This window comes from Cervus canadensis, chromosome 11 (genome assembly GCF_019320065.1).
Source record: "Cervus canadensis isolate Bull #8, Minnesota chromosome 11, ASM1932006v1, whole genome shotgun sequence".
Taxonomy (NCBI): domain Eukaryota; kingdom Metazoa; phylum Chordata; class Mammalia; order Artiodactyla; family Cervidae; genus Cervus; species Cervus canadensis.
The window spans coordinates 70,593,388-70,616,473 of NC_057396.1; the positions used below are offsets into that span (position 1 = coordinate 70,593,388).

At 41.8% G+C, this 23,086-nt stretch overlaps 1 protein-coding gene across 7 annotated transcripts in view; it reads right to left on the minus strand.

Moving 5' to 3' along the window:
* Positions 1-21,630, minus strand: part of AMBRA1 (autophagy and beclin 1 regulator 1) — a 166,224-nt gene extending 144,594 nt beyond the window's left edge. For 2 of the 7 annotated variants that reach the window (XM_043482806.1, XM_043482801.1), the window contains exon 1: positions 21,402-21,630. The gene's annotated coding sequence lies outside the window, so the exon portion shown is untranslated. Of the gene's footprint in view, positions 1-4,110; positions 4,472-8,015; positions 8,730-20,861; positions 20,926-21,401 lie in introns of those variants that run through there. The other 5 variants (XM_043482808.1, XM_043482807.1, XM_043482802.1 and 2 more) reach the window with 4 other exon arrangements.
* Between the last annotated feature and the right edge of the window lie 1,456 nt (positions 21,631-23,086).

Here is a 23,086-nt window from a genome sequence, read left to right on the forward strand (position 1 = left end):
TGGAGAAGGAAATGGCAACCCACTCCAGTATTCTTGCCTGGAAAAGTCCATGGACAGAGGAGTATGGCGGGCTGAAGTCCATGGGATTACATGACTGAGCATGTGTGCACAAGGGTGGAGGGAAATGGGTTGGTAGCAATAAAGTGGTAGAACTAAAAAAAAAATTAAAAAAATAAATAAATAAATAAATAAAACCTTCAACCAGAAATAACTCTGAATTTGATAAAGTACCAAATAAAACTACATCATGAAATTCAGTTACTATGTATTTATCCTACAAACCTACCAACTCCATCCAAGTAAGAAAAATTACCCAGCAGGAAATAGAGATCGATGCCACAGTAAACTTACTTTTTGCATGGCAACCAGAATAGAACATAAATCTCAAAAAAAACATAGTCAACAAAGAATGTGATTGAGCAAACTCTGTCATGTCTGTGCATACCCCTTCATCCAACATGAAATATGACATCAACACACCTGGCAAGAGGACGCGGGGAGTCTGCACGCAGAGCTCCGTACCAGCCCTTTCTCACCCACAGAGCAGAGACACATGCTAGTGACCTCGCTGCACTGCCAGTCAGGATTCTCCACAGCTTAGTCTACCTGCCTGTGACAGACCCTCTCCAAGGACAGTCTCCATCAGTCTCTTCTACCCTACTCCCATGCTGCCCTACCCATCAAGAAATAAGAACATATCCCTGAACCTGGGCTGACCACATAACTTGCTTTGACCACAAAATGTGGCAGAAGTGATGACATGCCAACTCCAGGCCTGGCAACATCCACTTTTACCCTTGGAAACCAATCACCAGGCTGCAAGGAAATTCAAGACATCACACTGGAGAGAGAGGCCACATAGAGACACCCTGGATGATAAGACACTACTCAGAGAGAGGCCACACTGAAGACTATCAAGGTCCCAGACTACTGAGCTGAAACTCTGCTGTCCTGTCTAACCCAGCCCAGACACCAGCTGGAAACACCAAAGGAGTGACCCCCACAGATGTGACACAGAGCAGAAGAGCCGGCCAGACGAGCCCTGCCCAAGCCCCTAACCCACAGGGCGGTGAGAAGCAACAAATCATCATCGTCCTAAGCCACAAATGTGGAGGTGGTGTGAGACTATGATTTATAATAAGAAATACACATTTGGTCTTTGTCCCCACCTTTGGCACAGAATTCCTAAAACCTTTGAAATTTCCTGAGTGAGAGACATCTTCTGTCATTTATAAGGAGCTTCTTTTAAACTTATAGGTTGACTTAGGGGTGGTACCCTTAGAAAAAGCCTCAGGATGGGGCTGGTCACCAGAAAAACCAAGTGATTAGGGGCAAAAGAAAGGGGATAGGAGTTGGATGGGCCAGGAGATTAAGCACTCTAAAAACTATTGAACAAGATTTGATTACCTTACAGATTGGTGAACACATTTACATGCCAGGAGGGTGATACACCCCAGTTCCATGAGGACAGAAGCTCCTACGTTTCAGACCCTTCCAGATCTGGCTCTTTGTACCTCTTCATCTGGCTGTTCATCTGAATCCTTTACAATAAACTGCTAAGTGTAAGCTTGAGTTCTGTGAATCACTCCATCAAATTAGTCCAACTCAAGGAGAGGGTTACCTCCCACCTATAAACCATCAACCAGAAGCACAGGTGACAACCTGGACCTGCAATCAGCATCTAAAGGTCAGGTGGTACAGTTCTGTGGGACTGAGCCCTTAAACTTGTGGGATCAGATGCTATCTCCAGGTAGAATGTGTCAGGATTCATTAAATCTGTAGAACACCCAGTCAGTGGCTGCTGAGATTTGGAGAAATGCTTGCCAGTTTTGGAAAAAACACCCACTGAAGTGGTTTTTCCATAGCAACAGGTAACTAAAACACTACCTACCTAATATCCGGGGCACCTAATTCCTTGTTAGGGCTCTTTCTTCCTTACTAGACTACAAGCTCTGGGACATGTCTAGCCCGGTCCAGTACTCAGCCCAGCGCCTAGTGCAGAAGAGAATGAATATGTGTGCATATTTATATGCAGCTATGAGGGAAGCCCAAAGCAAACTCTAAACTCTCATAAAGAGCAACACCTAGGTGGGAAAAAATGGTCACTTATAGGTGGTGCTGATGGTTCAAGGTCATCAATTCAATTTCCACAAGTCAGATATCTCCAAAACGAGAAAACTTTGTACCATTAACTAATCTCAGCCAGTCATTTTATCATGCACATGTCATGAATCAGGAGATGGCCAGGCAACAGAGTATGCACAGGTCAAATCTATCCCCACCACTCCTAACTGGGGGGAATGAGGGTGGGACTTAAACCTAAAAACTATATACCCCAGAGAGGACAGGAGTCTTCTACAATTTTTAGTCATGTAACAATGTTTCTTTACACTCATATTTGCAACATGGCACATTCATAACAAAATACAGAAGCAGTGGATTTTCTGAGAGCAGGGTTGGGAATATGGGCTATTGTATATTCCTAGCTTAAGAGTGCTGGATATAAAAGTGATGTGATTTAATGGATAAAGATAAGACTAAGAGGTAAGAAGCTTCAATGACTGATTTCTACCACTGAGGTGTTACATAATCTTGGACAAATCACACTCTACATATAAAATGTACTAACACCCTGAAAGTTATAACACCCTCTCTTCCCACCTTAAGGAATAATATCTCTGGAATATCTCAGGAGTTACAAAAAGCTCAAGGCAAGATTACAACTTTTCAAAGTAAAAGTCAAGTTAGGAACCAACAATAACCAGAATACACAATAACAGGACTTTGCACAAAGAAGTCTGGCGCGTGCAGCTCTGCAAGTGCGAAGGAAACGACACTGGCTATGAAGCAGAACCAGAGAGTACCTGCCTCTAATTAATCACCTCACGTACTAAAAGCAACTAATTTGATGGAATCAAGACCTATACAATCAAAATTACACAAAGTCACTTTATAAGCAGCCAAAGACCAGAAATACTAATAAAATGCTAATGGAGGACTTCTCTGGTGGTTCAGTGGTTAAGAATTCACCTTGCAATGCAGGGGACATGGGTCCAATCCATTGTCAGAGAATTAAGATCCCACATGCCAAGGAGCAACTAAGCCCACCTGCGTCAACTAGAGAGTCCACCCACCGCGATGAAAGATCATGCATGACGCAACAAAGATTCCGCTTGCCGCAACCAAGACCCAACACAGCCAAATAAACTAAATAATTTTTTAAAACGACCTGCACCTGTAATGCAGACATGCACAGCATTTATGTCCAGAATAACAAACACTCTAAAACACAATCAGTCTGCTTCTAGAAAGTGAGGCTAAGAGGTAATAATGAATCAAATACCTGTACAAAGGTTGTCAGCCCAAATTTACCAAGAGATAAGCAAGCAATGTGACCTCTTTTTCTTATATCCACACCCTGCAACAAGCTTTTTAAATATATAAACTCAGTGTAAGGCAGACCGCTAAGGGTAAAGCACAAATAAGCTGACAAGTTTCAAAATGCTTTGAAGACACAAAACTAAATAAACTCGAGTGATTTTTATTATAATAAAGGGGAGGGAGAAAACACCAGCTTTTCTGCTACAGATTTTGCTGACTAGAGCTTCCAAAAGTAACTCACAAGGATGTAACCTAACAACTGCAACACAGGAAAGTATGCTCAAAAACAAAATATGATCAAAACTGGAAACAGAGCTGTAAGACCCAAATTTGAGACTGACAATCTTCCTTATTCTCACCTCAGAAGAATGAAAAGAAAAGAAGTTTTTACCTGCAAACTCTTCTGGGGCAAAGAGTGAGCTGAAACCATAAGAACGCCTTCAGGTTCTTGGAAGAACACAAGGAAGAACTCAAAAGAAATCACTGAACCAAGAAGAAACTGAAGCTCAATGTTTGAGTCGCAAGCTATCAACAGGACCAGCAAGGCTACTGCTAAGTGCACAAAAATGGCAAGAGACTTCCTACTAGCAAGCAAGAGAGAAAGAAAGAAAAAAGAGTAGCTTTTGAGGGAAGAAATTTCACAGAGACAAAAACAGCTTAACCCCAGAATTGAGAACGGACCCCAGCTGCTTCAGGCACGCAGGCCTAACGGCTTTGGCAACAACATACCTCTCATCCACAAACAACATTACGAGGCTGAAGTGGAACCGCTTTCAAGTCACGAAGGATCACGTCTTTCTGTTTTCTGCATAGTCTGTGGGGACACGAGAGTCCAGCTCTCCTCCCTGGGGAACCACACTGACCCCATCGTCCCTGGACACCCCTGGAGCCCTAGCGACAGCACTGTAAAAAAGCTCTGAGGACACCACATCAGGTGTCCTCACGAGCCCGCACAGATAGGATCACTCCCCAGGCAAATAAGAAAATTTAAACCTGGAAGAGATTAAGAAATTCATCTAGGTTTGCAAGCTGAGTCAGTAGGCAAAGCAGGATTTGAATTCAGGCTTTCCCTCCAGACAGTATCAGAGCTTGACTCCCGGTCCCTGGCTCAGCAGATACTGTGTTCAGTGTTCTCCAGAGTTAGAGTCAGCCCAGGTCAGGTTTTTGGCTGACTAGAATAAGGGAAGGAAAAATTTCCCTCAAGGCTTCAGGAAAAGGAGAAGTCAAATTATTAAACGCAGAGCTCTTATGCTAAAAGGTCCAGATGCCCTTCTACCTTGCCAATAACATTCCTCAGCCAATCAAAATAAGGCACTGGATTTTAAGAAGCTAGTCGTTTGAAGCTCTGACTGGAAATTGGATTGCATTTCCCCAACTTTCCAAACAAAAAACACTTAAGGGGGACAAGAAAGATGCAAAAGCAATTACTGCCAGCAAGTGTTTACTGAATATCTACGCGCTCAGCACTATTCCAGGCACTGAGGATACTAGATCCAACGAGAACATTCCTGCCCTCAAGGAGCTTATGAGATTATTTATGCAATAATAAGAGTGACACTTTCAAGTACTGATAAATGCTAGGAAGAATATATAAAAAGTCATGTTGTCTAGAGGGGACAGATTACAGGGAGGAAGTCAAGAATTCAGAATCATTTCTATTTTTCTATTACCATGAGCCTGAGAAAACATGAATAAGGAGAAACGTTAAAATACTTTCATTCAAATTAATACTACAATATAATCCAACATCACTTCCTATTTTTAAATGACTACATATATAAGACTAAATTTGAAATAGCCTTCAAAGGCCACACCCTTCCCTCAAAAGTTACAGCAAGCTTTATGCACATGGCAGTAAGACCCCAGCACTGGGGAATACGTGTAAATCTATGGCTGATTCATATCAATGTATGACAAAACCCACTGAAATGTTGTGAAGTAATTAGCCTCCAACTAATTAAAAAAAAAAAAAAAAAAAAGACCCCAGCACTGATCACCCTCTGACCGGCACAGACGCGCGGCAGAACGTAACACGTGTTTAAGACGATGCTTTTACGGAGCACTCACTGCGTGTCCCAGCGTACCTGACGTGGCCAACCAGGCCCTTTCCTGCACATGACCTCATTTACTGCTCAGGGACACCATGAAGACATGCATTATCGTTATCCCCATTTACAAGTCACGAGACTGAGGCTCAGAAAGGCTACATGGTCTGCCCACGTGCAGGGAAGATTCAAATTCCATCAGATGCCAAAGTAGATGCGCTCACCATTATGCTATACTGCTTCTACAGAACCAGCACTAAACCTCAGATACAGAAAAAAAAAAAACCCTTTTTCATGCGCTCACACCTATGTCACAGAGAGTTAATTCAGGAGACAGAGAGAAGAGGAATAAATCTGAATGACTCCAAGTCAGGACACAGTGCTATAACTGTAATTCCACAAGATCCACAACTTAACCTCCCTATCTATAAAGGAGCTAACCTCATCAGCGCTAACCATTACTTGCCCCCTGGTAGGCTGTGTTAATTATTATTTGTAATATATACGCAGATCATCCGTTGAAAGAGACAAGGAAAACTACAGTGTTATGATTATTACTGCCTTGATGCTAGAGCAAAACACCAGAAATCGATGTAAGTAAATTATGTGCACCAAGAATGCAGGGTTTGAGGGACTCCCCCGGTGGTCCAGTGGCTGAGACTCTGCGCTCTCAATGCAGGGGGCCGGGGTTTGATCCCTGGTCAGGGAACTAGATCCCACACGCTGCAACTAAAGAGTCTGCACGCCACAACTAAAGGTTTCACACCCCACAAGGAAGACTGAAGATCCCGTGTGCCACAATTAAGACCTGGTGCAGCCAGGATTAAAAAAAAAAAGAGAAATGCAGGGTTCAGGAATCATATAGTTAGTTGTTTTACCTCTAATTTTTTTCCTTTTAAAAAAATTTATTAAAAAAAAAAATTTATTAAAGCAATACATACCATATGACCCAGCAGTTGCACTCTTGGGCATTTACCCAGAGAACATACATTCACACAAAAAAACTGTACACAAATGTTCACAGCAGCTTTATCTAGAATAGTCAAGAACTAGGGAAAAACTCAGAAGTTCTTCAATGGGCGAGTCACTAAACAAAATTAAGACATATCTAAACTTGGGAATACTACCCAGCAATTAAAAAGAAAGAAACTATTGATACGTGCAACTTGGATGACACTCCAAGGAATTACACTGCACTGACCAAAAAAAAACAATCCAAAAGGCTACATTCTGGGAATTCCCTGGCGGTCCAATGGTTAGCACTCAGTACTTTTCACTGCCTGGGCCACATTCAATTCCTGGTCCAGAAACTGAGATCCCACAAGCCATGGAGTGGCCCCCCCAACAAAAAATTTTTAATTAAAAAAAAAAAAAAGGTTACATAGTATATGATTCTACTTACGTGACATTCTTGAAATGACAAAGGAAGACAGATTTGTGGGATTAGAGAGCTGGGGGAGCGAGACACTGGCCGCCTTCCCCAGAAGATACGTTTTCTAGATTCTCTGCACAAAACCTTTCCTGCAGCTTTATCCACTACACTGTCACCTCATGGTGGCGTGGAGGTGGGAGCGACCGTAACAGGGCATCAGGCAAGACCCTGCGGGAGGGAACTGTTTGGTGTCCTGACTGTATCCGTGGCGGCACCCAGGCTGTGACGGCGTGCTGTAGTTTTCTAAGACGCCACCACCGCCACTGGGGGAAACTGGGTACAGGCCACACGGGATCGATCTCACTGTCATTCCTTAAGACTGCAGGGAAACCTATGATTATCTGTAAACAAAGTCTAATCAGAAAAAAAAGGGAAAAAAAAAGGTAACACATGCCTCTTGCAACAAGTGAAACAACAGTCTGTGGTCCACAGCTTTTGTTTTCTGTATCAGAATGGGATCATAGATACTATAGGTTAACCTAAAGCCTACCTTCTTCACCTGTCACACAGGTACTCCCCTGGCAGGCCAGTGGCTGGGACTCTGTGTTTCCACTGTAGGGGGTGTGGGTTCAACCCCTGATTGAGGAAATAACATCCTACATGCCACATGGCCAATTTTCTTTTTTTTTTAATCACTATATCATAGAGAGCTGGGGGGAGAAAAAGAAATCTTTAAGTGCCAAGCAGGATGGCAGGTATAGAATGTTTTCTGACTGGGGCAAATTAGACAAATGTTTCTAATGCTCGCCTGCCATCGCTGAGTCAGGTGCCTTCAGCCAGAGCACAAGACAGAAGTGGCATTCTAAAGAGAGCTGCAGAAATGCAAGGTCTGCGGCAGCTCTTCCAGGATCCTGCCCCCTTCTCTGCTTCCTCCAAGTAACTATCCTTATGGGCCCACAGAGGAAGAAATGCTAAATGATTTCTTTTGAGCAAAAACTTGCAACAGCAGATAATTCTCCCACATACTGAAGCCACAGCAAACCAACTTCCCTGAAAATATATTCCCCCTTCAAGCAGCAGTACAGAATATCTTGTTGATAACAGTGAAGACTACCACTATTAAGTGCTTCATGTTTTATGTACTCCATCTCTAGAGCCCCTTGCTACCCCTTTGCCATTTTACAGACCAAAATCTGACTTAATGTGAAATTACTCACCCGTGATCAAACGCCAGTACGTGGTGAAGATGGCATTCAAAGCTACAAGTGTTTTTTCCACTTTATCAGATGCTTTTCCATTTAGCATGACTGGGGGGACTATATATGTGCCAGGACCTATTATAGGTGACAGTGACAGAGAGATGAAAAACCCAACAAATACAACACAGAAAAGGTCTCCAACATCAGAGTTTTCTGAAGGCAGCTGCAGTATACTGGAACTGTAACTACCATATTGAAACATGGCAAGTGTTTATACAAAGTGCTGTGGGTTTGAAAAATCCAACCATCAGCCCCAAAGGAAGACACTCTCTCACATTAGCTTCCTTACAACTGTTCTTAGTTTCAGTTCCATTCAGATATTCTACAAGTCACATGTTTCTCTCTGTGATCCTTGGCAAAAGGCGTGCAGTGGCCTTCTATACCAAACACTGCCCCAGACATGCTCAGTGTGAACGGAAGCTTGCCAGCTCAAAGCAGCAGAAAGTTCCTTAATGCTGTAATGCTTTGAAATTTTGGCAATGAAAAGAAATGAATGTTTTTAGTCAAATCATGGATGTACAGAGTTAAATGTGACTTAGACATCACTTTGAATACAGAGTCTTAAAAAGGTATAAACCCACTTGCCCATTTTTATAAGACTCACAAGGGCAGCTCTCAGACAAAAAGCCCAGGTCTCTCAACTCATCGTATGGCGTTCCTTTCCACCCTTTCTTCTTTATGGCCAATGAAAACAAACTTAGTGATGTTCAAGTTTTTCTCATTTCATCAATGATAGATGTATTCATGAATCATGTGCAGTTTAAAGACAAGCTTTGTCACAAACAGGAATGCTAGGCACCCATGGGATACACACACACACAGGGAAAGGAGACCCTTTGCTTCCACCCTGTCTACCCTTGATATGGAAGGAGCTCTTCAGGCATTTGGGAGGCAGATGTTAATACACTAAAAAATTGCCATCATCCACATATGTCATCATTAGCAATAGCTAGTACTGGAGGGATATCTATTGATACTATGAGCCAGGTACTCAAGAGTATTTACATCCTATTCCTTATCCTTACTTAGATATATATCCTCATCCACTCTTGAAAAAGGTGTTATATTGTCATGTATATTGGGGCACACCAGGTTTAAAGAAGAATCCCCAAACCCCACAGCTGCCCAGGGGCCGGGCTAGAATTTAAACTCTATATATAGAGTCCATGCTCTTTTCCCACTCCATGCTCCCTAGGAAGAGAATATCTGCCCTGTCTGTACATGTGGCTGTGACATCAAGTCGCCTCAAACTTTGACATTATTTCTTGAGTGGCAATTACGTAATTTAACCATCTTTTCAATCTTCAGGTTATCTTAACTAATTTTCTTTCATGATTCCTTGGTGGTCTTCCACGTTTTCCCTTTTTTTTTTTAAGAAGCAAAATCCTTTGTCCAAATGATCTGAGGTGAAAACACTAAAATATAAAACAGATCAAATCAAATATAAAAATACCATATTTATATATATATATGAAGCGCCAACCTGCTCCAGTCTTTTTCTTTTTTTTAGTTCTACCACGTTATTGCTCCCAGCCCAACTCCCTCCACCCTCGTGCACACACGCTCAGTCATGTAACCCCATGGACTGCAGCCCGCCAGGCTCCTCTGTCCATGGACTTTTCCGGGCAAGAATACTGGAGTGGGTTGCCATTTCCTTCTCCATCCAGTATTCTTAACTCAGAAATTCCATGGACAGAGAAGCCTGGCAGGCTTCAGTCCGTGGGGTCCCAAAGAGTCAGACATGACTGGGCACACACATATACACACACACACTCATTTGAGAACCAATGGACCTCACCACACGATTTTCATGAGAGCCCTGAGATCCCTCATGAGGCATCACTTCTTATCCTTTACAACAGAGATGTTGCCATCCACCTTATAGGTTTCTTATGACAATTAAGTGAAGGAACAAATATAAACTTCCCAGAATATATAAGTATTCAAAAGTTGGCTCCCCTCTCTTCTATCCTGCAGAGGTAATAGTTGTTGCCAATTCAAGAAAGCTCAATTTGATGGTATTTTCAGTAGCAGAGACATAAACAAGTAAATGCTCCCATAGCTCAACTAAAATAAATAACCTAGCAAACCTTTCATTAAAGAGACCACTGGTAATGCTCCCTCCCAGCCGAGTTTCCAGTCAATGACCCATGGATCTCAAAGCACAACTTTCCTAGCAGACCTGAGATACCTCATGAGGTACCATAACACAGACCAAAAGTGTCACGCGAATGAGTTAGTGTTGTTCTAAGCACCTTAAATTTGGCACTTCCTGAGCTGAGCATATAAACTGGCAACTTAATACTGCATTTAATGAGTAATTTTATGCTTATGTTCTACAACAGAATCTAATGTTCATTTTGCCCATCTTCTGGCTTCTATTCCTCCAAGCACTGTAAACCAAAAATGTGCTGATCTCATGTGCACCTTCACCCAGGCAACAGTAACCTGGCCCTTCCTAAACTCATCACTAAGAATCTATCACCTTATGGATGAACCTATTTGCAGGGCAGGAGTACAGACAAAGAGGTAGAGAAAGGACTTGTGGACAAGGTGGGGCAGGGATGAATTGAGAGAAAGTTGCAGGAATCACATACGTTACAATGTGTCAGGCAGACAGCTAGTGGGAATCACATATGTTACAATGTGTCAGACAGACAGCTAGTGGGAATCACATATGTTACAATGTGTCAGACAGACAGCTAGTGGGGGGTTGCTACACAACACAGAGCTCAGCCCTGCGCCCTGCGGTGACCTAGAGAGGTGGGATGGGGGGTGGGAAGGCGGCTCCGGAGGGAGGTGATACATGGGTATACTCATGGCTGGTTCACGCTGCTGTTCACAGAAACCAACACAGCATTGTAAAGCAATTATCCTCCAATTAAAAATACATTTTAAAAAAGAATCTATTATCTTAGCCTGCTACTGAAAATGTGCTCCCTTTTCTGTAAGTGTAACAGGAGACTGTCCATTTTCGCAGGAAATAGGTTCTCACTCCCAATCTAAACCCAACCAACAACAATTCTCAAATCACCAACTTTATGGAAACTGCAGGTGTTGGCTTTGATCCCTACAGCTTAGGAAGAATCACAACAATAATACATCATACCGTCATGAAAAGACTCGTTTATAATAAAGAACACACCCCTAAGCGTTCAACATGGGAGCCAAAAGGTTCAGAATGCTAATCTTCTATTTCACCAGGAGACCTTGAGCAATTCACCGACTCTGTAATGATGATTTCTTCATAAGGAAAATGAAAATATACTCATTAAAATGCCAGCAACACTGCTTGATTAACCATCACACTACTATTTCCTGGGGTTAAGAGGGACCTCAGCAAGTCATCTTTGTCACTGCCCTCATTTCTTAACAAGCCCACACCGACATCACCCTAGAAAGATCTTTACGAAGTCTTTGGGAAAGATATTTCACAACCTTCCTTGGTTAACATTTAAGTATCTTGTAGTCAGGAAGTTCTTTCTAATTTGTAACCTATACCCCTTCTGTTGCAATTAAAACTCATCTCCTCTTGTCCTGTCCACTATGGAAAAAGAACATCTGCTTACCACCACCTGAACAACATCCCTTCAAGAGATTATAAAACGTAGGAAGCCTATTTCAAATGATTTCATGTAAATGCAACATGGCTTTAAATGGGTCACCTAGACAAAGGACATAATTAAGAGCCTTAAACTACCAGTTCCATCACTGACTTGCTCTGAAGATGATAGGAAGTTAAAACCACGCAGATGCTGTACCTCAATTATGCCATCAGTAAAATGCAAAGAATAAAACCAGTAAATGAGAACTCAGTTCCTGAAAAAGTTATACATACAGGAAAGAGAGTCTCAATCCCAATCTAAGCCAACAACTCACAAATCACACACTCTCTATAGAAACCGTAGGTGTTGGCTTTGATCCGTACATTTCAGAAAGAATCATTAACAATTACATTAGCATAGGGCTCTGCAATTCCACTCCTAGGTACATACCCAAAACAATTGAGAACTAGTGCACACACACTCGTGTTTACAGTAGCACTATCATAATATCCAAAGGGGGAACCAGCCCAAAGGTTTGTTAACAGACGAATGGATCAACAAGTCATGGGGTGTGTGTGTGTGTGTGTGTGTGTGTGTGTGTATACACACCAAAGGTTACATATTGGACAATTCCACTTATATGAACTATCTAGAATATATCGATCCACAGAGACAGAATGCAGACTGCTGGATTTCAGGGGGAGGAAAAATTTTTAAAAACTGCTCAATTGGGAAGAGGATTTACTTTGGAATGATGGAAATGTTTTGAAACTAGACAGAGGTAGCAGTTGCACAATATTATGCAAATGCCACTGAACTGTTCACTTTAAAATGGTTAATTTTGTGTTATGTGAATTTTACCTCGATAAATTATTTTTAAAGAAAAAAAAAAAAACTGCTAGGAGAACTAATGTGCACAATTACCATAAAATCCTTAGCCTTTCCCAGGAGAGTCATCATACAAAATTCTACGTAGAATAGTAGCCAAAATGTTTAATATTACCTCAATATACCCAATTAGACTTTGAGTAAAGAGTGTGTAAAAGGCAAAAAAAATAGAAACTGAAATAAAGTCTATAGTCATAATTACACAGTATCCTACATAGAAAGAAGAGTCAATAAACAGGTGAATGAATAAAGAGAAATAAAATAAATAACCAAGCATATCAGCTAATTAGCTATGGAATGAGCTTTAAAAACCAATACTGAAGTAAAAAAGACCCACTAGTTAGGGAGTAAGACAGAAAGGCTAATGATAGCAAAGCTGAAAAGTACCTAAGCCTTAAACTCTGAGGCCACATATAAAGACTATGAGAATCTTTATCTCATCATTGTGAATATCCTCATTCCCTCTCCCCTTTCTGCTTTAATACAGCTTTTCTGCAAGACACCAAGGTTAAAGCAGCCAAGGACACCAAAATGAAATGGTATGGTTCCTACGTTCCCAAGCCTTCTAATATTACTTCTTCTTCTTAAAGTCTTACTTTAAAAAAAATTATTTATTTATTTGACTGCATCAGGTCTTCAATGTGGCATGAGGGACCTAGTTCCCTGACCAGGGATCAAACCCAGGCCCCCTGCATTGGGAGCCCAGAGTCTTAACCACTAGACCACCAGGGAAGTCCCACAGTCTTACTTCTTATGGGAAGACAGACATGCTAATCATCAAAATACACCAACCATCTCCACTTCCTCCCTTTTCACTTCTTCAACGCTGTTCTTGCTATGATCATCAGTGATCTCTGTTTTGCTAAATCAAACAAAATATACGGAGTCACTTCCTCTTTGAAACATGCTCCTCTCTCTGAGATTTTCTCCAAAATTCCTTGGAGCTTGGTCCTGAGCGACCTTCTAATCCTAGTCTTGGACACCTTTCGTCTGGGTAAAAGCATCGATTTTCCTTGGCTGTAAATACTACCTATGTACCACAGGCATCCAGATTTATTTCCAGCACCACTTCTGAGCATTAGCTCAGTAACAGCTTACTTGATGCCTCCATTTGTATTATTTCACAGATAATCCACACTCAGCACGACTGAAATTGAGGCCTTCCCAACTTGAGTTGGAATCTACTCCTCCTCCAATGCTTCCATCTCAGAACTAGCAATTTAATCTACTAGATACTCACACCAGAAATCTGGGAATCATACCTGACACCTCTCCCTTCCCACACAGCCAATCCATCATTAAGTCTTCCTGTTCTCATTCTATTTTTTTTTTCATTTATTTTTATTAGTTGGAGGCTAATTACTTCACAACATTGCAGTGGGTTTTGTCATACATTGACATGAATCAGCCATGCCTGTTCTCATTCTAAAATATCTACTGTATCTTTCTACCTTCCTCCATCTGCTATGCCTACTGCCTAATGCAAACCATCATCATCTTTTGCTGGACCACTATGTGTGCGTGCGTGCTAAGTTGCTTCAGTTGCTTCCAACTCTGCGACCCCATGGACTATACCCCGCCAGGCTCCTCTGTCCATGAGATTCTCCAGGCAAGAATACTGGAGTGGACTGGCATGCCCTCCTCCAGGGGATCTTCCCAACCAGAGATCTAACCGGCGTCTCAGGTGTGTCCTGCATTGGCAGGTGGGTTCTTTACCACTGGGAAGAACTACCGCTAGTTCTTTACCACTAGCACCACATGGGAAGCCCCTGGACCACTATAAACCACCCTAACTTCTATACGTCCCCCAACTTCCTCTTCTTCCAGATTTTCCACAATTTCCAATTTTTTCCCTCAAAGATTTCCAAAAATTTCCACAACATAACCAGAATAATTTTTAAAAAATCATATATTAGGTCACAACACTCATTCTTAAAACCTTCAAAGGCTTCCAATTATACTGAGGGGGAAAATACAGAATCCTTGACACAGTCCTGCCTAAGTCTCTCTCTTCTCCCTATGCTCCCATTCTCCCTCCTGCTCACTGTATTCAAACCACACCAGGCATCTTTCGGGTTCTCAAATGTGCCAAGTTCTTTCCCACCCCAAGGCTTTCACACCTGCTATTCCCTTCAGTTCCCCTTTTGTCCTTCTCACGTCTGCCTAAACCTCACTTCTGCAGAGAAATCTCCCCTGAAGCTCCAATACAATTCATGCCCCCCCCAACTAAAATCTTTTTTACTTTTCCATCATAAAACTTTGCACACTATATAATTATATACTTGCATATTTTTTGTTTACTGTCTCTCTCTCCCTCTGGATCACTCTCTCCATAAGGGCATAAACAATATTTTTTTCCCCCCTCACTGTAGTCCTGGTATAGTAGCAGTAATTTAGAGAGTTTAGAATTGTTTAAAGTAGTTTAGAATCAGTATACTTTAGGGATTAGGATCAGGGAGGCCAGGCTGCTTGGATTCAAATCCTGGTTCTGCCACTTACGAGCTCCATGACCTTGAGCAAACTGCTTAACCTCTCTGTGCCACCATTTCTGCATATGTAAAATGGGGAGAACCAAAGTCCCTACACCATGAGGCTGCTCTAAGAATGAGAAGAATCAGTGATGCAAACACTGAGAACAGCCCCTGGCGCAGAGCACGTCAGTCAACACTGGCCCTGATCGGCTCTTACTAGAGCATCCTCACCACCTACCACAGAGGCATTCCACAGACACTCAATGGATGCATGACTGGGAAAAAAGGCTTTACCATAATCTTTAAATAGGCTTTTGTAAATGATACAGCAGGAATATTATAGAGATTTGGAGATAAAAACATAAACAGTTAATGCAAAGAGTGAAGAAACCCACAGTTTATAATGGCATAAAGGGATAAGAGTAATAAAAAAAACTAACTCAACAGGATGCTCAGTCTTCATAGCTAAGCAAAAAAAAAAAAAAAACAGTTCACTTTTCCAGAAGTTTACCCAAGGAGACTTGGTAGCTTTGACTTTTCCCTAAAGTATCACCCTCTTCTACAACTTTAATCATTTTCTTCAAGATCCTTCAAGCACCAACCGCAGTCCAAATAGATGGTAAAATTCATCTAACTTTAGTAGATACTAATATTAGTAGAAATATTAGATACTAATACTGTCTACCTGTTTTGCAAAGAAGTGTTTTGCTGTTCCTAAAATAGCTCTGGACTGTTTTGCTACATACATTACAAAACCCTCCAAGCTTTGCCATCTACCTTGTATCTGGAATCCTTTCAGACACTGTTGCTTTGGAGGTTTCCTCCTTTGCAGCAGAGGTTCCTCCTCTGACTCTAAGTTACTCGGAAGAACACTGAGGGGAAGGAGGGGCAATTACGTGCTTGCCCCTTATTCCTACTTCTTATTCAAGCTTTCTCAAAAGACGCTAAACTTCAATCTCCACATCACTATTATCTGTTCTGCTTTTGAAAAACATATAATCTTTAGCTCACTATAATAATATTGAAAAACAATTTGACAGCTGGAGTATATAGTGCAATGTGCTATTCTAAATGCTTTACATATGTCAACTCATTTAATTCTCACAACAACCGTCTGGTATTCTACAGATGAGAAGAGGCACAGAGAGGTTAAATAACTTGCCCGAGTCACAGAGCTAGTAAGTACTGGCACTGTGATTCGGACCCAGACTGCCTGCCTTCAGAGTCAGGACCATTATGCTATTATTTCAAGAGTTTGGCAAGACATGTTTTTCTGCCTTGTTTTCACAGGTCAGCTAGATTGAAATACTCCGATTCTCTCCCCCAAATCAAGAACACATACGAATCCTCTCCAACTCGGCAAAATTTCAGATGTTTCATTATATCACTGGCATATATACCTAAAGCAACGTAATTTTGGTTCATGGGAGAATGTATGTTCTATCCTGGGAAGTAGAAATAAACAAACAATGAAATCATGAAATGTGAAATTTGCCTGAGTTAATTCTGCAGACATAAATATGATTCCAGTGAGTAGCTGAAAAAAATGTTTGCAAAATGCTTTTAATTTCTTGAAGGAAAAGTACCAAAGAAGATTGTGTTATTATTAACATATACACTCAACAGCAGCCTACATTTTCCTTCTCCTAATTTCACAATTCCCCTCAGTCTCTCCCTTTGCGAGCGTGCCAAGTCGCTTCAGTCATGTCCAACACTTATGCGACCCCATGGATTGTGGCCCACCAGGCTCCTCTGTGCATGGGATTCCCAAGGCAAGAATACTGGAGTGGGTTGCCATATCCTCCTCCAGGGGATCTTCCTGACCCAGGGATGGAACCTGAGCCTCCTGCTGCTCCCACATTACAGGCAGATTATTTACTCCTGAGTTATCAGGGAAACCCCAAGTCTCTCCCTTTACATAAAGCTAAATACTTCTGTTTATTCCCTGCTATGAACATATGAGGACCCATACGCAGTTTTCAAATTCACTGAACTCAACTTCCAAAGAATAGTTTTTTGGGGGAAAAAACTAATAAATGGAAACTATAAGAAGTAAAAATTAAATTCGTTAGTCAAGCATGCAGGATATTTATTAAGTCACAGTTATCCTTTACTAAGCCAAATCCAGTGTCATCATACATTAAGTAACAGACAAACATTACATACAGCAATCTTAGATGAAGACTTCCATTGTAATGGCAACAGGAGAACTTTAAATCACTGAATCGTGGTATATTGTGATTGCAACTTTTTAGGAGACTTAGTGTCAACTCCCACAAATGCCCAGTGCATTCCTCACGGCTTCCTCTCTCTCTCTCTCTCTCTCTCTCTCTCTCTCAGCCCTTCTCTGTTTCCTTAACAGCATAGCCTAAATTTAAATCTATCAGATACCTGGTCAATTCTGCTCCCCACTCGAATTAATTCCATCAAGTCAGGAACACTCATATCTTACTTTTATACCCCAGCATCTAATGAACCTTCCATAATTATTTGTTAGATGAACAAAAGTCTGAAAAGGTAAGGGTTGAAACATAGTTACAATCAAGAAAGAGTTCCAAAAGGTCTGACTGGAGTATTTCATACCTAAGGACAAAAATACAGTACCACAACAATGCTCAGTGAAGAAAGGAGAAAGTTTAGGTGAAGAAGTGAAGATCATCAACCCTAAGAGCAAAGGAAGAGACAGAGAACAAAAGCTAGAAAAGACTACTCCACAAACAAGCCAGGACTAACTGGAATAGAGGGATAACAGGCAGCACCTAAAGCCTCTTTCCCTAGCACGTCCAAGGACACACTCCTTGACACAAACACGTTAGTGAGCTTCTCCAGGGCACTGAACGTTCGTCACTTCTATTTTCCGCGACTGTCAGACACAATGCTGCCTTCAAAGAAGCAAATGGACCAAGAACCCAGATGACATCAATTCATTGTTGCTGCAAGATAACATAGAAGTTAACATTTGAAGAGCACCTTATCTTTTCAAAGCAGCTGCGTGTATTTTCTTTTTCTCAACAGAAGTTATTACAATAGCAGCATTATCTTTCCCGTTCTTTAAATACAGACACACAAAAGTGCTCTAAGCCTTCAATTTGAACCCTACCTCTGCTACTTATGTGCTGTGTGATCTTGGACAAATTATTCACTTCTCTGTGATCTGAGTATCCATGGGGAAAAATGATATGCACCTTAAAGAACTGTGCTGAGCATTAAGTGAGATTAACACTTGCAGAGAACACGACACAGTAAATTTAGCTTAATAAAGGAGAGTAACCTTCCCTATGGCCTCCTTCAATAGTTCGTACAAGGTTTCTCCGCTAGTAAGATGGTAAACCTAGGACTTAAACCCAGGCCGCCTGATTCCTTAATCTGTTTTCTTCCAGCCACATCACTTTGGCAGACTGCCGCATACTACTGACACATAAATATATTGACAATAACTGATCACAAAATTTTTATCTATCAGTAACTAAATTTAGCTTTGAGAAAAAGGGACCAAAAAAAACCCCTGATCTAATTAACTTGGGGGGAGGAGGGGTTTGAAAATATAAAACATAAATTATATCCCCAAGCCGCAGCAGAGGTGGTACCACAGCACTTCCGTACAAACAGAAAAATATGACAAGAAACAGACAGTTCTCTCTGGGTTTATGAGGAACAATTGGAGAAAGAAACGAGCATGGCTATGATTAAAGGAACTTAAAAAAACCTTAGGTTTTTTTTTTTTTTTTTGGTAAACCAAACCACTGGGCAAAAAGATTTACATCCCATTCCAAAATATCTCGATCAGGGCTGAGAAGTCTCTTTAAAAAAAGAGACCGCAGTGTGCTAACAACAAACTTTTTCTTCCAAGTCTTTTAAGAGGTCGGTAAATGGGAAGAGTGAAGATAAACCACCAATGTAAATTGTCAACATACACGAAGATCCTTGAAGACCATAAATGTTTGTTTTGGATTCAATATTAATAAACAGCATAAAGGAGCATGATCAAAAGGATAAAAGTTTCATAAGTAACCTAACACAAGTTGAAAATATTTTGAAAATTATACAGTATAAAACTAAGCTATTATTCTGTTAATAAAAATAACCAACTGCTTTCAAGTGATATATACATAACTAATCTTTTTCAAGTGGTATACATAACTCCTTTCAGGATATGTTCTAAAATACATTCAAAGAAGTTCACATCTTTAACGATCCCCAAGAACTTTTTTACTAAAAGAGAAGACAGAATAATTCAGTCACATTCGGAATTTGTAAATTCTGAAAAGAAAGGCCAGAAGAGAGCTTGACCTGACATTAGCAGAACGCAAGATTTAACCCAGGAAGGTAAAAGTTGAGTGAATGTCTACCACAAAGCAGGGGAGAAGCTGATAAGAAGTTCTACCCCTTTCCACCACAACCAAATTTCTTGTCCTCTTCAATTCAACTTAAACCTCTGCTAAATATTTTCCACGGAAGCATAACAAAATACTCCTAACATTTCTTCTGACACTCAGAGCGAATTTCATTTCCTATTTAGCATTAATTAGGAGCCACTAACTCCAAATTCTATGCAGAACCTATCAATCTCCAGGGGAATATGTCCCTCCCTTTTCTAAATTCTTAGCTGTTGTCACTGTTCAGTAAGTTGTGTCTCTTTTGCAACCCCACAGACTGCAGCCTGCCAGACTCCTCAGTCCATGGGATTTCCCAGGCAAGAGTATGGGAGTGGGTTGCCATTTCCTTCTCCAGACCTTCTTCCCGGACCAGGGATAGAACTGGGGAAGCCCTCTAAATTCTTTTTTCTGATATTAAATTCTCTTCTGTCATAGAAACTTTTTCAGAGAACACACATTAGCCTAACTTCCCAATACAGATTCTCCATAAAGACAGACTAGTGACTCTTCATTAATCTCTTCCTGGGAGCACTCAGGATCTGGCAATTAGGAAATCACTCAAGATCAAGGGCCCTACATTTAAATTCTGCTGACCTCACTAAAATGATGATAATAATAATACAAAGAAAAAACAATAACCCTTCCAAAACTCAAGTGAGAAGTCTAAATTTGTTAAAGTACATAGACTTGTATAGTCTCCCTCCAAGGACTACAAATTTAGTCCCTTCTCCCTTAAGAAAACCCAACTCCTACTGATTCTAAATTTGTACTATGGAAATACTTATTCAACCTAGAATGACCCCTAGGTTGATTATTTTTTTCAACAAAGAAATTACACAAATTAGAATCATGCCACTAAATCCAGTGAAAATAAAACGAGGAAGAACATTTAGTCTCCAAAGTTTCCGGGCTAGGAGAGAAAAGGAAAAGATAATGAGTTCCCATATTTAAACTTTCAATTTAAATATGTCAATATTTCAGTGATTTCTACACATAGCCTTTTTAACTCTAGTATATGCAGTAACTAAGTCACTAGTGAAATACAACAACCCTGGCACAAAAGCGACTCATTGGGTTTTATTTGATTTCTTCCTAGAAAGCAGTCTCTCAGGACAAATGTCTGACTTCAAAATCTTGACCATCCTCTTCAGGACATTAAGTACTTAACACCACAGTTGAAAGACTTCCAATGAGAAACAGGCTGAGGGGAAGGAGGAGACAGAAAGTATCAACCCGAAAGCAAACCAGACAGGGAACAAAATTTTCTATCAAGAAACAGAAAGAAATTGTCATGACTCCTCCCGCTAAAATGATACAGACTTTCAAAGCAAAACCAGCCCCAAGACTGCGTGTTCCCTTTACTTCTGAAGTCTCCAGGGACGGAATCTACCTATATCCCTCGGAAGGAGGGGCTTAAGAGAGACAATCAAACAACAAATCACTATGTGGATAAAATGACTGGTATGGGGCGGGGGGCGGGGGAGGCACACAGTGAACCGGTAAACAACGAAAAAATGAACTCACGGTGCATTTAATGATCTGTGCTGGATACGGGGGAAAGTCACGTCCCAGATCAACCTCAGTGTCCCTACCCAAAAAAAGGCGAGAACGTGACACTTGGCTCAGAGGAACCGGAGGGCCCTGCGGCCGCAAGCCTCCACCTAGTCAAGGGTCTCTTCGAAGGCCGGACTCGGAGACTGTCCCCAGTGCAACTGAGTCGTGACACCCGGAGCCTTTGGGGGGCGGGAGGCCAAAGCGCGCAAAGCTCTATCCGTTCCTGGAGAGCGGCTTCCCCCAAACACTGGGGGTACCGACACCCTCCCCGGACCCAACGAACCCTCCGTCCCGGACCACTCCAGGAGGCAGCCCCGGCATCCCTCCCTCCTTCCGGCTTCTCCCCCCGCTGCCCGCCGCCTCTCCGACCGCGCCCCCGAACGCCGCCGCCGTGTAGCTCCTCCTTTGCCTGAGTCTCCGCGGCCGACCGGCCCGCTGGCGCCAAGGTCTTCCGAACCCGGCGGCGGAAGGATGCCGGGCCCGGGCCTCCCAGGCTCCTCCTGGGCCTACCTGCGAGGCGGGCGGGGGCTCGGTTTGCAGTCCAACGGGTGGACTGAGCCGCGCACTAGAAGGAGAGGCAAGAAGGAAGCGAGGGGTCCGCTCCGCCGACCGGCGGGAGAAAGCAGCTTGAGCGCGGGGGCCTCGCGGACGAGACAGCCTTCGACCCGGCGCCGCCGCCGCCGCCGCCGCCGCTCGGGAGACATCAAGCGAGAAGACGGCGCAGGAGATCACCGAATAGACGAACGCCCCAGACCTCAAAGGAGGAGCGCCCAAGCAATCGTTCAGGGAACCGCAGTCGATCGTCGAGAAACAGCTTCGCTCCAACTCCGGGTCCGGCTCCTGTCCAAGGCATAAACAAACGAACCCAGATCATAAGCCGTGGAGTCAGAGTAGACTGGGCTTCTGCCATTTTCTGTGTCGAGTGCGGGCTGTCTAAATTGTTTAGAGAACTGGAATTTCTCTTGAGAATGTTGAAGATCAAGTCATAGTATAACACTTTGTTATTTAACTGTAATTCAGAGACTGCCTTATGGACTCTCGACAGTGTTTATCCCACCTGAGCCCATTTGACCTTATTGGCTCAGTGAGGTGAATTTCAAAAAAGATAGGTAGATAGATAAAAATATAACAGAGGCACAGAGAGAATCCAGGCTGAGGAACAAATAATATCTATTCAATCTCCAAATAGCTCCCATAAGCATAGCAGAGAAAAGCTGGGAACGTTCAGGGTTATGCAGTCTGATCTTAAGGCAGGAAATATAATACACATACTGCTTTTATTTTATTCCAAAGGCCTAGAACCACAGGTGTGCTTCTTAATAATACATAATAACCAATAGTCTCTTTGGGTTCTAAACTCAACAAAGTGTGTTATCGTCACAACTATGGCCTTTTATTGAACTCTCTTAGTAGACAGACTGCACATGGTCAGCACAAATACGATCCGCACAAATATGATAATATGGTCATATGGTCAGCACAAATATGATATGTTCATCCCAAGCATAATTTAATAAATCATGTAGATCACTGCAGTATGGATTACCAACTGTGAGCAATAAGTTTATCTTACCCTCCTTAGGTGTAAAAAAGAAAAGATAGCCCCAGCCCTTTATTAAAGAGTATATAATCCAAAGTGAAAGCCCACATACTTACAGCATAAGCTTTATTTACAATTATTTACAATTTACAATTTTCTGTAATTTTTAAAAAATCCTTTAAATGCATGAAACTATTTAAGGGGCAATTCATATATATATACATATATATATATGAATTATATATATATAAAATAAAATGCAGGATAAGACCAGCATCCAAAATATGAGGACAAAACGCTTTATTGTCTATCATTGTTTTAGAGGACTTTTCAAATGAGTAACCATTATAGCAACATTTATAAAGGCCTAAAACAAAAGAATGTAACCATCTTCCAAAACACAAAGTTTTAATTTATTCATATTCCCATGAAGTTCTTGGATATATCCTATAATAATTTTTTCCTTTTTTTTTTTTTTTTTGACCTCACTATGGGCTTCCGTGGTGGCTCAGAGGTTAAAGCGTCTGCCTGCAATGCGGGAGACCAGGGTTTGATCCCTGGGTCAGGAAGATCCCCTGGAGAAGGAAATGGCAACCCACTCCAGTATTCTTGCCTGGAGAATCCCATGGACGGAGGAGCCTGGTAGGCTACAGTC